The sequence below is a fragment of the Tupaia chinensis genome, unplaced genomic scaffold (assembly GCF_000334495.1).
Source record: "Tupaia chinensis unplaced genomic scaffold, TupChi_1.0 Scaffold000275_1, whole genome shotgun sequence".
Taxonomy (NCBI): domain Eukaryota; kingdom Metazoa; phylum Chordata; class Mammalia; order Scandentia; family Tupaiidae; genus Tupaia; species Tupaia belangeri.
Window position 1 is genome coordinate 1,127,690 of NW_006159757.1, and position 4,881 is coordinate 1,132,570.

Sequence of the window (4,881 nt, forward strand, 5' to 3'; positions counted from 1 at the left end):
CTTTCCCTCAACCCAGCTACTGAGGGTTATGAAAAGATGCTGAACCCCTGAGTTCCTCCCTGCACCGGATAAATCTGTGACTCATGTGGAATGTTCAATTAGAGGCAGTCCCTACAACGAGGTAGCGCAGTCCCAGACTGGCAGGCCAGAGAGCCAATTTCTATTTCTGGCTTGATGTGTATCCTTGGACAAGACACGCCAACTTCTCATTGCTGTATCTACGTAAAGTCCAAAGTTTTAATGTGACCCAGGAAGACCCTCTGCACAATGCTCTTTCCAGAAATTGAATGTTTGCACGCTCTTGTGGGTGTGAGTTCCAGCCCAGTGCAGAAAAAGCCAGGAGGAACTGGGGTTTCAGCAAGCTCTGTCTCCATCTGCTAGCTCCTCTTTCCCACAAATGACAATGGCTACTGGGTAGGAGAAGGGGGCAAATGAGTGCTAGTCAGGAGTAGCTTCCAATCTCAAATTCCAGGCTTATCCTATTCCTGTACACTGAGGGAAGACAAACTATACCAAATTTGGCTTTGGTTGTTAATTCAAATTTGTATCTTTATAACCAGGGGAGATTGATCTCAGTTTTTATATCTGTAAAATGGAGCTTTTGAATCCTAGTTGAGCTTGAGAGTGATGGGCTGGCCAAGATCGCCCCTCACCCCCAGCACACATGCCCAGCCCTCTGGTCTCCACATGCCCATCATCAATATTGATCGTGCCAGTTCCCTCTTGAGTTGCTTATTTCTGTGTGCGTGAAAAATTATCATTGAGCCCCAAAAGATCGATCCCATGTCTTAAGCTTTTGTCATTTTTTGTTTTGTTTGTTATCTTTTTTAGACAACATCTCACTAGGTTTCAATCCCTCTGCTTCAGCCTCCTGCATAGATGAAACAGTAGATGCATGCTGCCATGCTCAGCTTTTATTATGGTGGGCCTTAAAAAATTGAAACTGGGCCTCCTATGTGGCCTCAGCATGCTAAGTAGCAGATTCTACTAGCAAGCACTACCACTACTGTGTCTGGGCCTCTTATCATCTTTTAAGACACCTTACCCGCAGCCCTGAGGGCTAACATTGCTAGGTCCTAAAGAAACATTTAATGAATTTAATTAACACTCAAACCACCACATGGAAATGTCATCTTTTCTTTTAATGCTAATGAAAAATCAGAGCGGTCAGTGTAGTGAATTAGGCACCATCGATTTGTTTCTACCACTCTAGTTTTGGGGCCTTGGGCAAATTGCATACTACCTCTCACCCTCTGTTTATCTGGAAAATGGAAAAAACAATGGTATATACTTAGCTGAATTTTTTTTTTAAGGTTTTTCCCATAAGGTGCTTGTTCTTTCCAATGAGAGACAGAGTGGGGGGAAAGTGAGAAATCATTCCAAAGGGGGATTGTCACACCACAGTCCCTTCTCCTCCATTCTCCTCCTGAGATTTTTGACAGGTATGCACATATGCCTGGCATGATTTTCAAGCTGCCAGGTCTGGTATTTGAACCATGGTCAGTTACATGGGAATCCAGTGACTTAACCACCACACCACCTGCTGGCCCTTTTGCCAAATTGTTTTAAGAGCATGAGACCAGGAGTGACAGTAAAGCATCTGACACAAAGTCAAGAAATGGTAGCTATTATTGTTTCCATGACTTCTTCACTGGAAATGGAACTGTTTGATCACTTTTGTTTATTTTAACAAAAGCATATTTGGGTTTCTTAGTTTTTCTGATTACAGTTTTTGTTTTTTTTTTTTTTTTTGGAGAGGTTTTTTTTGCTATAGGGCGTGTGCACTCACCAGACAGAGAGAGACAGAGAGACAGAAAGTGAAAAGTCACCCCCTGGGGGGATGGCCACACCACAATCCCTTCTCCTCCATTCTCTCGGGATCTTGGGCATGCACACACACGTGCCCAGCATGAGTTTTAAGCCACCAGGTCCGGGACTCAAACTGCGGTCGACTACATGGGAGTCCAGCCACATAGCCATTACGCTAACTGCTGGTTCCAAGGGAAAACAAGGTTAGCATCATGATTCAGCAGTGACTCCAGATTTCCTATTGAATACCTTTCTTCCTTATTCTTCTTTGGAGGTAGCCTAAGCTTTTCCCTTGGAAGACTTGGGGATCAATTTTTGTTGATTGTGTTCATATAGTAGAGGGTGCCAGACTTCAAGCACTGAAAGCCATGCATCTGAACGTAGTGTCAAGGTTTGATGACAGACACATTTTACCCTTTTCAATGTCATCAGCAGACAATGAAGCCAGCATTATCTGTAATAGCCCCAAACTGGAAATAGCCCAAGCATCCAACAGGTCAGAGCCATGTTTTCACAAAGCAATGGAATAGGAGACTTTCACTTAAGGTGCAGACTCTATTCAAAATAATAGCAAGTGAAAAACTGAAACAAACAATGATTGCATTGACCTAACAACCAGGTTGATAAAATAATAAAGGGGAAGAGATTTTCTGAAGAGTAGATGCTGCTGTTAAGATTTGATCTTGACCCTCAAGAATGTAGTTCTCCAATACATTTTTATTTCTAAATGCACACACTTTGATTTTGAACTTGCTTATTTTTACAAAGTAACCATCCTCATATTCCTGAGTATTCACTGTGTATCAGGCATTGTCAGGTAAACGACAGAGAAGAAAATAAATTTGCTTTCTTCCTAAAGCTTATATTCCAGTGTGGGACACAGACAATAAACAAAAATGTTAAGCACCACTTTACAAAGATCTTTCACTTTCAGATTGTGCATTCTCACCATCAGGTAGGTAGGGTTTAACGTGCACATCTGACAGATGAGGGAACACACTTAGCCAACATCAGCCAGCCAGAAGTGACAGACCCAGGATTTGAGCCTGAGTCATCCAGTACCTCTGTTTTGGCAATGGCAGGTTAAGTAATTCAGAGCAATTCTTCTATCAAAGACAACTTCAAAAGCTAGATGAAATATTTGTTTAATTTACTTAAAAGCTTCAAAGCAATAATAAGGTAGTGAGAGGAACATCTGCCAAAATTGAGGACAGTACAAACCCAGAAGAGGTTAGCCCAGTCCATAAAGCTTTAATTCTAAGACATATGTAAATCTGGAAGATAACAACTCTGAAAATGAGCTGTTCAGGGCCAGCAAGTGGCATGATGATTAAGGATGCTGGACTCTCCACATGGCCAGCCGCAGTTCGAGTCCCAGACCTGGTGGCTTGCTTTCTCACTTTTCCTTCTTTCTCTCTCACTCTGTCCCTTTTTGGTCAAATATAAATAAATAAATAAATAATGTTAAATAAAATAATTCTTTAAAGAAAAAATAAAAGAAAATGAACTTTTCTTTCAATAGCCTCACAAGAATAGGGGAATAAGATTAAAAGTTAAGGATTCAGATAAACCACTCTCCATTTTAAACCAGTCTTTAGGATTAAAGAGAGGAGGAATTACACAGCTCTCAGTCTTACAGAAAAGTTTAGATCTTCTAGACAGTCCAAAGAGTCTGAAGGTCTGAACTTGACTAAGGCAGTTTTAGATGAGTAGTGCCCTAATGCCTGGCAGACACCGTGAAGAACTCCTCTAGAAGAAGACCGCACTAATTTTCATATACGTGCATGTATATTCATATATGCAATGCCTGATATCATCGAAGAGTATGGAGGTACCAAAAAAAATGATACATTATGAACAAAAATTGCAGGAACAGCCAAGATCGGAAATAGGCTCACGATGACTTCAGAAATGAGAATTCTTAGATACGGTCTTTAAAACAATTCTGCTTACCATATTCAGGAACACAAAAGCCACAGTTGACAATTCTGACAGGGAACTAGAAACTATAGAAAATTATATAAAAGATTTTTTTTAAAGCCAAATAGAAATTCTCAAGCTGAGAACACATATAATCACTGAAGTTAAAAATCCAATGACTAATTCAACAGCAGATGATCACAGCCAAAGTGAGATTTAGTGAACTGGAGGATAGGATATTTATTTATTTATATATGGTCTAACATACATTTACTTGACATCTAGAAAAACAGGAAAGAGATACTGGAGCAAAGTCAATGTTTGAAGAAATAAAGAATTCTCTAAAACTAATGGCAGACATCAACTCACAGTTTCAAGGCCCAGCAAATCTCAAGTAACATGAATTTTTAAAAATTTACCCCTTGGGACCAGCTTGTGGCATGGTGGTTAAAGGCTCTGGACTCCCACATGGCCAACCACAGCTCGAGTCCCAGACCCAGTGACTTCCTTTCTCACTTCCCTTCTCTCTCTCTCACTCTGCCCTTCTCTGGTCAAATTAAAATAAACAAATAAAATAAATGAAGTAAAATAAAATAATTCTTTAAAAAATTTACACCTAGATACGAGGGATCTTCAAAAGTTCATAGAAAATGCATATTATGAAAAAAATACAAATGGAGTTCAAAAAAAAATTTTTTTTTTTGGAGAGGTTTTCTCTATAGGGTGCGTGCGTTCTCCAGACAGACAGAGAGAGACATAGAGATAGAAAGCGAGAAATCACCCCCCAGGGTGGATGGTCACGCCGTAATCCCTTCTCCATTCTCCTCTCAGGATCTTGGGCACGTACGCACACACGCCCGGCGTGAGTTTTAAGCCACCGGGTCCGGGACGCAAACCGCGGTCGACTACATGGGATTCCAGCGACATAGCCATTACAATAACTGCTGGTTCCCCCCAAAAAAATTTTTTAGAGAGGTTTTTGCTATATGGTGCGTGCGCTCAACAGAAAGACAGAGAAAGACAGAGAGACAGAAAGTGAGAAATCACCCCCCGGGGGAATGGCCACAACACAATCCCTTCTCCTCCTTTCTCCTCTTGGGATCTTGGGTACGCACACATGCCTGGTGTGAGTTTAAGCCACTGGGTCCGGGA